Genomic DNA, 13,309 nt, shown 5'->3' with positions numbered 1-13,309 from the left:
TTAGGGTATTGAAACCATGAGTGGAAGAGAAGAGCCTTCCCACATGAATCATCAATCAACACAATTTTCCCATAGTTAGTAGCAATTTTGATCTGGGCAAAGCCTCAACTGATGTTCTCTCAAGATGACTCTAATCTACATCATGTTGACAGCTGAAGCTAATTAAGGTAGAGATGATAATATAGGAGAAGAAGATTTTTTAACACAAAATCAATATATTAACCATATCAAACATGAAGAACTGAAAAACACAGATAGGTCAAGAAATGAGAAAAAGTAAGCCTCTAAGATCAAGAGGAGAAAACTAAAACTGTTTCTCCACAGAAACTTACTAAACCAAGAAATGCTGACGGACCTATGAACACCTGATATTCAATAAAGGAGCTAAAAGTATACAATGGAAGAAAGAAATCATCTTCAACAAATGGTGCTGGCATAACTGGATGTCAACCTGTAGAAGAATGAAAATAGATCCATATCTATCACCATGCACAAAACTCAAGTCCAAATGGATTAAAGACCTCAATATCAGTCCAAACACACTGAACCTGATAGAAGAGAAAGTGGGAAGTACTCTACAACATATGGGCACAGGAGACCACTTCCTACGTATAACCCCAGGAGCACAGACATTAAGGACCTCATTGAATAAATGGGACCTCCTGAAACTGAGAATCTTCTGTAAAGCAAAGGACACTGTCAACCCACTGACTGTGAGAAGATCTTCACCAACCCTGCAACAGACAAAGGTCTGATCTCCAAAATATATAAAGAACTCAAGAAACCAGATGTTAAAATGCTACTTAACCCAATTAAAAAATAGGGTACTGAACTGAACAGAGAATTCTCAACAGAAGAAGTTCAAATGGCCAAAAGACAATTAAGGTCATACTCAACTTCCTTAGTGATCAGAAAACTGCAAATCAAAACAATTTTGAGATACCATCTTACACCTGTCAGAATGGCTAAAATCAAAAACACCGATAGCCTTTGCTGGAGAGGATATGCAGTAAAGGGTACACTCATCCATTGCTGGTGGGAATGCAAACTTGTGCAACCACTATGGAAAGCAGTGTGGTGTCTCAGGAAATTTGGGATCAACCTACCCAGCAATAACACTCTTGTAAATGGACAAATGAAAACATCAAATATTTATGTTGATCACAAATAATCAACACTGAGAAGGAAACATGTTTCAACAGTAAAGAGTACTCCTGGTCTGACTCAAGGAATTACATGGGGGGATCACAACTATTCATTATTCCAAGTTCAGCGTTTCTAGTTCCATCTTTTAATCAATATAAGGATCAGGCACTTACATGGTACATATCCATGTACAAGTAAATACTCATATTAAAATAAAAATTCAAACCAAACAGAATAGGCAGGAAGAAGGTGATGCACCTGCAATCCAATGGCTCAGAAGCACAACCAGTATCAATGTCATGAATACATGCCATCCTGGGAAACATAATGATACCCTCTGTCAAATTTTAAAATTCAAGATATGGGTGAAGCTCAGTACAACAGCATATGCTTGATAGGAACAAAAATCATCATAGAACAATATAAAAACAAAAAATCCAGGCCCACTTTTAATCCCAGTACTTGGGAATCAGGTTCAGGGGATCTCTGAGTTTGAAGCCAGCCTGGTATATAGAGCAACTTTCAGGACATCTAGGGCTACACAGACAAATCTTGTATTCAGAAATAAACAAACAAAAATGAAAACTGTAGGCTACCAAACTGTCTTAGCATCAAATAGCAGGTAATTCTACTGAATCTAATGTGATTTAGTGATAGAGTTTATAATGGTAGGGAAGTCATGACAGCAAAAGAAGAAAGCTGACCAATTAGTTTCAACCACAACATAGCAGGCACAAAGAACAGGGAATGGGTTGAGGCTATAGAAACTCATATCACGTGTCCAATGAGGAATTTCATCCAGAAAGGCTCATCCTCCTACTGGATTCACACGCAATCAAATGAAAGTTGCCAAGAAAAGAGACATGTTCAAATACATCTTCCTATATGGGAGGTTTTTATTCAATCAATTACATCCTGACCTGGGTCACTATAGGCTCATGGTCACCAATGAAGAAAAATGCATTTAGGGTTACAGTTGGGAATCACTTTGCTTACGCCTTCCATAAGTTGAATGCTTATGTGAATGGAGTCTTACCCTTAGAGCACCTTGCTAGGCTTCCATTCCATAGCAAGGTCCTTCTCTATAATGGTGATAAAATCCTTGAAAATCCCAGCCTGTTCCAGTAATTGACTGCCATAAGAAACTGCCTTTTCATTTTCATTTATTTCTGCCCCACTTGTTTTTTTTCCACTGTAGTCTTGAATGAATCATCAGTAATGACCATCCACCACATTCAATATTCCATTTAAGAAATTAGCTCATATTTTTAAATTCTGCTTTACTAAATTTCCAGGTCACAGACAGAAAAAGACATATTTTGGAGCCAAAATATCACACAAATGACCTCTACCTTAATCAATTTCAACTGAAATTCTATGATTTCAATCTCCACTTTCTATCATTTCTCTTAACATTTCCATCTTTCTGATCCTACAAGAAAAGCTAATTAATTCTGTGTACTACTTTCTATTTTTTTGCCACCTAAAGTTTTGATATCTTCTATACTCTTCCAAGGGACATCATTCCCAGGTTCTGCCTAGCAACAATATTACTTTTGGTTTTCCATTTTTTGTTCTAACTTGCATTTATGTTGCTCTGATTAAATCTTTTAATGAAAAGCAGCTCAGGCAATGAGTGGGGGTATTTTGGCTTCATCATTTTGGGAGCCTAGGATAGAAAAGCAAGCTAATAGTTGAAGGCAAAAATACATGGACAAAGATTGTTTCCTGGCTTTCTCTCTTGCCTAGTCAGATTGGTGCCTTTTGTATCCCAAGCCCACTTTCTTAGAGATATTGCAACCCACAGTGGAGGAGCCATCACACATCAATCATCAATCAACACAATCTCTCCCAGATATAGTAGTTTATGGCTTTTATGAACAAAGCCACCATGAACACAGTTGAGCAAATGTCCTTGTGGTAGGATCTTTTGGGTATATGTTCAAGAGTGGTATACATTGGTCTTGAGGTAGATTGACTCCCAATTTCCTGAGGACTGCATATTAATTTCCACATTGGCTGTACAAGTTTGCACTTGCAACAGCAATGAATCCCCTTGCCAGCATTAGCTGTCACTTGTGTTATGGATCTTAACAGTTCTAAGACTTGTAAGATGAAATCTCAAAGTAGTTTTGATATTCTTTTCCCTAATGGCTAAGGATGTTGAACATGTCTTCAAGTGTTTCTCAGTCACTTTAGATTCCTTTACTGAGAATTCTGTTTAGAGGTGTTCCCCATTATAATTGGATTATTTGGTTTGTTGTTGTCTAGTTTCTTGAGTTCTTTAATATCCTAGGTGAGGAAACACAGAATCACATAGATAAACATGGTATGTATTTACTTATGGGTGGATATTACCAGTTAAAGTATAATCACAGTAATCACAGTTAATCACAGTACACTCCATAGACACAGAAAGGCTAAGTAACAAGAACAGCTCTACGGGAGATGAATGCATCTCGTTGGTAAGAAGAAATAAAACAGATTTTATGGGTGCACTGGAGGCAGGTGGGGATGGGAACAGGAAGGATCAGGTGAGTGAAGAAAAGACAGGTGGGGAGAAGACAGGGAGAGATAACTGGAATAGGGGAACTTTTAACAGGGGATGTGGAAACAGTGTAGCAAAAACTTTCTGGAACCTATAAAGGTAACCCTAGTGAGGACTCCTAGTATGCAAGAGGAGGTTGAACTAGCCATCTTCTGTAACCACATAAGGCTACCAGTGGAACTGCGACACCAAGCCAACCACAAAACATTCAACCCACACTTGTACTACCTGCAAGATACGCTGGGGCACTGGTGACTCAGAACTTGCTTAGTGGCCAATAGATGACTGGTCTAACTTGAAGCTCATACTGTGAGAGGAAGTCCATAACTGACACTGCCTACATGGCCAGGAGCTGGAACTTGAATGGCTCAGAGAACAAGGGTAGAACAAGGGTCAAATACAGTTGACCAAGAAAAAATATCAATGAAATGATTCATAACTATTTTCTGCTATTATCATAGATTGCTGTTTAGCTTAATTGTTATTAAAGAGGCTTCTTCCAGGGACTGATGCAAGCCCATGCAGAGATCCCTACAAACAAAAAGTAGGAAGGAGTATGGAGAGAACTACAACCAAATTCCCAAATATTATTCATAAACATTTGTTTACATTTAAAGGAGCCATGAAATAGAGATAATACTTTGCATTTGTATAGATTTTGACCTATTGATAAAAATTTAAGGTCAATTTTGTTATATATACATACATACATATATATATATATATATGTTCTTGTTTAAGGTATTATATTTGTGCAGCTCATTTAAAGATGCAATGTATAGTTAAGAAATACAAATTAGACCCCCCCCAAGCCTGCCCTGTTGTCTGCAAGGTCCTTGGCTCAGGAATAGTTTCCTGCTCCTGCACCAAGGCTACCCACCCAGAGGGGTGAGTGCCTGCCTATTAGGCAGGCCTGAAGGTCCTCTGCAAGGGAGCGAGGGCACTTTCATCTTGTGCTGCAGGGTCTCCTGTGTTCTACTCGACCCCGCCCTGTTTTCCACGTTAGCCCTTCTGTCCGTGGGTCTTTAGGCTACCAGGCTTCCTTGTTTCAGTGCTGAGGAGTTCCATCTGGATGGTGCTGAGGACTTTCATACAGACAGGAACAGTTTCTGCTTCTACACTGAGGAGATCCACCCAGAGATTCAGTCACAGCAAAGACTGAACCAAGACACCAGGCCTCTCCTGGCTCCATTTGAAGGACGTGATGGGCAGGCACCAATGCAAGAATTCTTCCAACAACCTGAAAGGCAACATGACATCACCAGAATCCAGGGATCGCAAAACAAGAAGAACTGAACACCCTACTCCAGAAGAAATAGAAGAAATCGACTTTAAATGGAACTATATGAAAATAATAGAGGACCTTAAACAGGAGGTGAAAAACTGCCCTAAAGAAATAAAGATGACAAACAAAAAGGTAGAGGAAATGAATAAATCTCTCCAAGATACCCAAGAAAAACAAGAGAAACAAGAAAAAGCAACCAAACAGGTAAGGGAAACGGTTCAAGACTTGAAGAATGAAATGGAGGTAATGAAGAAAACCAAACCAAGGAAGGCAGGAGATGGAAAATCTGGGTAAACGAACAGGAACTACTGAGACAAGTATTACCAACAGAATACAAGAGATAGAAGAAAGAATCTCAGACACTGATGATACCACAGAGAAAATAAATGCACTGATCAAAGAAAACAGCAAATCCAACAAATTCTCATCACAAAACATTCAGGAAATCTGGGTCACAATAAAATGACCAAATCAAATAATAATAGGGGTAGAAGAAGGAGAAGTACAGATTAACGGTCCAGAAAATATATTTAATAAAATTATAGAAGAAAACTTTCCCAACCTAAAGAAAGTTATTCCTATGAAGGTTCAAGAAGCATAGAGAAATAGACTGGATAAAAAAAATCTCCATATAAGAATTAAAACTCAAAACATACAGAATAAAGAAATAAAATAAAATAAAGAAATAAAATAAAATAAAATAAAGGTTCAAGAAGTATAGAGAAATAGACTGGATAAAAAAATCTCCATATAAGAATTAAAACTCAAAACATACAGAATAAAGAAAGAATATTAAGAGCTGCAAAGGAAAAAGGTCAAGTTACTTATAAAGGTAAACCTATTAGACTTACTCCTGACTTCTCTATGGAAACCATGAAAGCCAGAAGGTCCTAGATAGATGTACTGCAGACACTAAGAGACCATGGATACAAGCCTAGACTATGTTCCTGTGACAAAAGTTCTTCCCAGACACACAGCTCATTGACATAAAAGCCTAGCCCAGGAACAGCTGCAGGCAGTTGAAGTAGTTTTGGGAAGACAGGCTCATCCTGTATTGGATATAGTGGCATTTCATTTATGTTGTAATATATAAAGCTTGCCTGAAGTTCAAAGAGTAAAACAGCCCCACTGGTCAGTCTTACTGACCAGGCAGTGGTAACACACACCTTTAATCCCAGTAGCCATACTTGCTGCTATAGAAACCAGTCCTAGAAAGGAATATAATATAATATAATATAATATAATATAATATAATATCCCCAATTTCTCCAAGATTTTATTACTCATGTTCCACTTGGACAGTCACAGCTTGGAAAGCTTAGAGAAAGCACTGCCATCATAAGGGGATGAAGAGGAGGGAGGGGTTCAGGCTCCGGTGGCAGCTGCTGGGGAACAGGAGGTGAGGTGGCAACACTCTGAGAAGCCCTTTCCTCATCATGGACTTAGAGAAGACGATCAGTCTAAGCCTCTACTGATTTAAGGCTTATTCCAGGAAACCCCAAACCTGCCTCTACCTATGCAGCCCACAGGCAGTGATGCATACACACAACAGAAAGGCCAGATGATGCCCGAGTAGGCAAGGGAGGCCAGGCAAGCATAGTGTTTTAATAAATGTGTCTTCTAGAGGCTTTCAACATACTCAAACCTATGGGACACTATGAAAGCAGTGCTAAGAGGAAAGTTCATAGCACTAAATACCCACTTAAAGAAAATGGAGAAAGCAAACATTGGAGACTTAACAGCCCACCTGAAAGCTCTAGAAAAAATAAAACAGACTTACCTAGGAGGAGTAGAAGACTGGAAATAATTAAACTGAGGGCTGAAATCAACAAAATAGAAACACAGAAAACAATCCAAAGAATCAATGAAACAAAAAGCTGGTTCTTGGAGAAAAAATCAACAAGATTGATAAATCCCTATCCAAACTAGTTAAACGACAGAGAGAGAACATGCAAATTAAGATCAGAATGAAAAGAGGGACATAAACACAGACACAGAGGAAATTCAGAGAATCATTAGATCTTACTACAAAAGCCTGTATGCCACAAAATTGGAAAATGTAAAAGAAATGGACATTTTTTTAGATAAGTACCATATACCAAAGTTGAACCAGGACCAGGTGAACAATGTAAATAGACCAATAGTTGTGCAGAATTAGAAGCTGTTATCAAAAACCTCCCTACCAAAAAAAGCCCAGGTTCAGAGGGTTTCAATGCAGAATTCTACCAGAACTTCCAAGAAGACCTAATACCTATACTCCTTAATGTATTTCACAACGTAGAAACAGAAGAGTCATTGCCAAATTCCCTTTATGAAGCTACAGTTACCCTGATACCAAAACGACACAAAGACTCAACCAAGAAAGAGAATTACAGGCTAATCTCATTCATGAACATCGATGCAAAAATTCTCAATAAAATGCTGGCAAGCCGAATCCAAGAACACATTAGAAAAATTATCCATTATGATCAAATAGGCTTCATCCCAGGTATGCAGGACTGGTTTGACATATGAAAATCTATCACTGTAATCCGGCATATAAATAAACTGAAAGAAAAAGCCATATGATCATTTCATTAGATGGTGAAAAAGCATTTGACAAAATTCAACATCCGTTTATGATAAAGGTCTTGGAGAGATTAGGGATACAGTGGTCATACCAGTTAATTCCTTGGGCAACTGAGGAGAGTGAACCTGAAATGGCCCTATCCTATAGCCATACTGATGAATATCTTGCATATAATCATAGAACCTTCATCTGGTGATGGTTGGAGATAGAGACAGAGACCCACATTGGAGCACTGGACTGAGATTCCAAGGTCAAAATGAGGAGGAGAAGGAGGAAGAACATGAGCAAGGAGTCAGGACTGCAAGGGGTGCACCCACACACTGTGTCAGTGGGGCTGATTTGTTGGGAGCTCACCAAGGCCAGCTGGACTGGGACTGAATAAGCATGGAATAAAACCGGACTCTCTGAACATGGCGGACAATGAGAGCTGATGAGAAGCCAAGGAAAATGGCACTGGGTTTTGATCCTACTGCATGAACTGGCTTTGTGGGAGCCTAGCCTGTGTGGATGCTCACCTTCCTAGACCTGGATTGAGGGGGGGGACCTTGGACTTCCCACAGGGCAGGGAACCCTGACTGCTCTTTGGACTGGAGAGGGGGAGGGGAGTGGGGGTAGGGAGAGAGGAGGGGAAGAAGGGGGAAGAGGGGGAGGGAAATGGGAGGTGGGGAGAAGGCAGAATTTTTTTCAATAAAATAAATAAAAAGAAATACAAATTAATAGATTGTCTTTTATAACAGTTAAACTTTTAGTCATGTTAGGCTTTCTAGAAGTACAGAGATATATTTCAGATGGGATAAGTATTCTTTAAATCTTTCAAAGACATACATAATATGGCATTTAAAATGTTTTAAAAACTTAGGACTTTTCATGACAGTGAGCCACATCTGCCTCTGGCAGCACATATTATTTCAGAGAGGTTGATGGGCATTAAAAAAACTCATTATGGAATTTGCCTTCAATGTGACTAGCCATTTGGGCAAGAAACTTCTGCTGGAATTGCTTCATGGTATGTTTTATAAACTGGACATTCAGGACCCACAGAAAAATGACTGCTAAAGTTGCCTAAAGAAGGTGAGAAAGTCATTCAAAGTTCCTGCTCCATGCAAGAGTCTGCCAGACATTCTGCAGGATCCACAAAAAAAGGTGACTAACAAACTGCCAATATAGGCAGAACTGTCTTTGAAATTTCCTGCTTCATGGAAAAGTCTGCCAGACACTATGGGCCTATAGGCTGGAGATGGATGTCCCACTGTTACAGAAGAACTTTGGGTGACTGTCCAGGCAGCAAGATGTCTTTGTCAATTCTAGAGTTTTAGAAGTTGCTTACAACGTACTTCCTGTTTACTTAGGTAGTAGTATATCCTTCTGGATTCTTTGATGGAGTTGAAGAAAGAGACAGTTTTATAATTATAAAAAAATAGATTAGACATAAAACCTTAGACTCAAAAAGATGGAATAGATGATATAGTATTTTTCTTAACTTGCCAAGTGTAAAGGGACTAAATATTGTAACTCTAATTCTTGCTGGATAATGGTTTCCTTATATGTAATCTTGCTATGTCAAAATCGAAACCTTCCTTTTTATTTAGACAGAAAATAGGAGGTGATGTGTGATTCCTCCTGTATGCTATGAAGATGTTTTATTACCATTGGTTAATAAAGAAGCTACTTTGGGCTTATAGCTTCACAGAATAGAACAAGTGGAAATTCCAAGCAGAGATAAAGGAGAAAAGAAGACAGAGTCAGGGAGATGCCACATAGCTGCCAAAGGAGAAAGATGCTGGATGGAACCTTACTGGTAGGCCACAGTCATGTGATGACACAAAGATTAATAGAAATAGGTTAATTTTAGATGTAAGAGTTACTTAATAAAAAGCCTAAGCTATTGGCTAAGCAGTCTTGTAATTAAAATATTTTTTATAACTATTGCAAGCCTAGGCATCTGTATACACCAGGATATAATAAAATTTGCAAGCTATACAGTGTACACAAGATTAATGTTTAAATTGAATTGTCATGTTAAACTTTCATGATTCCTTGACTACTAAGGGATCATACAAAGAAACACAAATCAGCCTGAACGTTTTACTATCTGAGGGAATTCAACTGGAACTGGGAGGTATATTGTGACCCAGGAACCATGGGCTTACTTTAACCTGAAAAACCTATGACACAGGTCTCTCAAGGAAGTTAGGTCAGGCCAACTCCATGGTTCCCTGCAGAGCTTACAACCCACAAAAATTTTATGACTTTGACCTCCACTCTCTGCCATTACTCTCAACATTTCCATCTTCTAGGTCCCAAAAGAACAGCTGATTAGGCTTTTTGTTCAGTTTTATGATATCTGTAGCATTCTTATAACAGTCAATATTCCAAAGTCTTTTGCAGCACTTGAGTCCCATTTTTGTTCCAACTTTCTTCTCTGTTGCTGCTATTACATTATCTAATCAAAAGCAACTCAGGTAATGAGTAAGTTTATTTGGTTGTTAACCCTATTTCACAATTCTTAATTATGGGAGCTTAAAGCGGATACTCAAGCTAAAAATAATAGCTAAAGGCAAAACATGTGGAACCATTATTTTCTGGCTTTCTCTCTTGTTTTGTCACTGTCTTGTGCTTAGCTAGTCTTCTATCTATCCCAGAGCTGCTTGCTCAGGGATATTGCCAACACAGTGGAAAAACCTTCCCATATCAATCAAAACCAACACAATCTCTCTCAGACAATTTAATCAGACATTCTGATCTAGGAATACCCTAATTGGTGTTTTCTCAGATCACTCTAAGCTATGTCATGCTGATAGCTGAGGCTAATTAAGAGAAAAAGACAATATTATACAAAAATATTTTAAAGATCTAAAGGCAATGTACTAATAGCATCAGTCACTTGACCAGCAAAAACACAAACATGAAGATAGATATGCCAGAAAATGGAAAATGGCAAACATATAAGATAAAGAAGAAAAAACTAGTACTGTCTCTCCACAGAAACTTCCCAAACCAATAAAAACTCAAGGAACTAATAACATGAGAAATTTTTTGAATACAAAGTTAGTGAGACCATTATTTTCCAGAAATGAAGAATATTCTTAAATAACAATTAATAAAATCAATAACATAGATGACAAAGACACAAAGACATATTGTGCTCCTTTAAATAAAAACTACAAGATTTTAACCAAAATCAAACTCTAAGAAATCACTGACCAGCACTCATCCTATAGACTTCAGTTCTCTCTCCTTTAACAATAACAAAAAATGGCTTGGGTGAGGAGGGATGTTCCACCAAAATTGGAGAGATTCCCTTGAAACCTTCTCATGTCTTAACTTCGTAGAAAACAGTTTTGATTACTAAGAGGATCTCATTATCTTATAGTAAGGAATAGGATGTCTCCTAGGGTCACTTAGACACCATTTGTATCCCATGATTGATAATTGCCTGTAAGTCTGCAATCAGAGTGAGGAAATGAAAACATTTTTAAACAAAATGCAAGATAACAGATTTTTTAAAGAATCAGTGTACACCTAAAGCAACTTGTTTTACTTTAATTGCTTTATAAGTCAAAAGTACTTTTGAAAACAAGTTTATTGTTATTTTTTGCATATATTTTACATGAGTTAGAATATCTTCCATATGTATGCAGGTGACATACAAAAAAGAAGGGTTCAGATGCTTTGGATCTGAAATGGAAGAGTTATGAGCCTAACAACTTGAGTTAGGTATCTGAACATAGGTCATCTCCAAAATGAGTATGTGATGAGCCATCTGCCAACATCCATAATGGCTTTTATCAAATAAACAAAAGTCTCTCAGATTAACAATAATAGCAACAAAACCAAAATAAATAAAGAAGTAAATAAATGACCCTTGGAAACATGATGCATCAAAATTAAGATGATGTGTGTGGTAAATTTGCATGATAAATACATTAAAATGACAATGCAAAACAATTTATAACAGGAAAACTGATTACAAAGTTATATTCATAGTGGAAACACCCAGAGTAATCAGTGGGATTATGAAAAAATAGTACACAAATTGACATAATATGAATTCTTGCTGGGTTGTGGTGATGCACACTTTAATCTCAGCACACGGGAGGCAGAGACACGTGGATCTTTGTGAGTTCAAAGTCAGATGGTCTACAGAGCAAGTTCCAGGACAGGCTCCAAAGCTACAAAGAAACCCTGTCTTGGGGGGGAAAAGCAACAACAATCAAGAATGTGTACAATATTTGAGAAAGAATAAAGGAGATGGAGAGAAAAAGAAGAGAGAATAGGCAGAAAAATATCATTAACTATTAATAAAAAGACCAAAGAAAACTTAGAAGACATGTGATCTTAAAAAATGTTACTCACCTACCTATGATTCTATGTGTAGAGAAATTAAATAAATAAATAAAGACTTCACAATTTTCACAAAACTACCTCAAAATGACCCATAAACTCTTCTTTCTGACCCTACAGCTACTGGTATTTGTTCCAAACAGTGAGGCCCCATGCTCTAGAGACCTCTCCTTCGGTCTTGTTATGTTTTCAGGTAAACCCAGTCTCACTGATGCCCAATACCAAAGCAATATAGTATAATTTCTGCTTCCTGTCACATGGATTATGGCACAAGATATAGATTCTGCCCTATCTACCTGCCCAACACCATACACACCTAAGAAACCTCTGCAGCTCAGAAACTCTTTTTGTCACCTGGAACTAAATATCACTGAATGACATCATTGTGGCTAGTAGTATCAGACAAATTAGAAGCATTTTAATCATGTATTGCTAAAAGACAGTCAACATCACCATAGTTCCACCAGCTTTTAAATTATTTGAAACATTTATAAGACAAACTTGAAAGTAGAATGTAATATTCAGAACTTCTAGAAATAAAACTATAAGTTTTCAAATCTGTCTTCCCACTGCACACCAAAAGCATGACTCTGTGTGTACACTGGACAGTGATATTACAAGTATAATATTCTACCTTGCCGGGGCTGCAGAGTGTCCCTCTTCCCAGGAAATCCATATACAGGGAGGCACAGAGGACAACGACCACTGCCCAGGTCATTACATAGGGCAACAGAACCACAGCCTGGCTCATGGTCCATCCAAATCCCAGCAGAAATGACAGTTCAACAGACCTTCTCTGAACACCCTATACTCACCATGGCATAGCTTGTGGTATTCCTAGGGCTGGAGAGATGGCTCAGTGGTTAAGAGCACTGACTGCTTTTCCAGAGGTCCTGAGTTCAATTCCCAGCAACCACATGGTGGCTCACAACCATCTGTAATGAGATCTGGTGCCCTCTTCTGACATGTGGGCATACATGGAGGCAGATTTTTGTATGCAAAATAAAAATAAATAAATCTTTAAAAAACAAAATAGTATAGTTAAAAAAACTCACTTCAATAAAAGTAGAAAAGAATCCTGAAAAGAACCTGCAAGAAACCTGCCACTATTATACCTGATTGCTAAGACTTTCAAGAATCTCTCCTTGGCTAGGGCCATTCATCTTGGCCTCAGAATATTGTCAGCTCCCCTACTGGGTGATCAAAGATCAAATGACTCAGATAGCACAGTACTTCCTGTTCTGTCCTTCCAGCCCAGTGGTCAGGGCCCTAGATAGAAAGTTAGTAATTTAGTAGATAATCCTCCACTTTCAAAGAGCATATCCTGTTCCTTATCCAAAGCACAGGGTCTTTTGTGTGCACATCCTATTACACACTCAATGTGCACTGCAGCCAACCCATTGCCTCATACCTGGGA

The 13,309-nt window shown here is 38.1% G+C and overlaps 1 long non-coding RNA gene across 1 annotated transcript in view; it reads right to left on the bottom strand.

Annotated features, from left to right (window-relative positions):
• LOC142834885 (uncharacterized) overlaps nucleotides 1-12,797 on the bottom strand; it is a 40,385-nt gene extending 27,588 nt beyond the window's left edge. The window contains exon 1 of the long non-coding RNA XR_012907692.1: nucleotides 12,708-12,797. This is a non-coding gene — a long non-coding RNA (uncharacterized LOC142834885). The remainder of the gene's footprint in view (nucleotides 1-12,707) is intronic.
• Between the last annotated feature and the right edge of the window lie 512 nt (nucleotides 12,798-13,309).

The sequence above is a fragment of the Microtus pennsylvanicus genome, chromosome 14, assembly GCF_037038515.1.
Source record: "Microtus pennsylvanicus isolate mMicPen1 chromosome 14, mMicPen1.hap1, whole genome shotgun sequence".
NCBI classification, from domain to species: Eukaryota; Metazoa; Chordata; class Mammalia; order Rodentia; family Cricetidae; genus Microtus; species Microtus pennsylvanicus.
The sequence above is the reverse complement of the archived record's forward strand: the minus strand, read 5'-3'. Positions and strand labels throughout refer to the sequence as shown.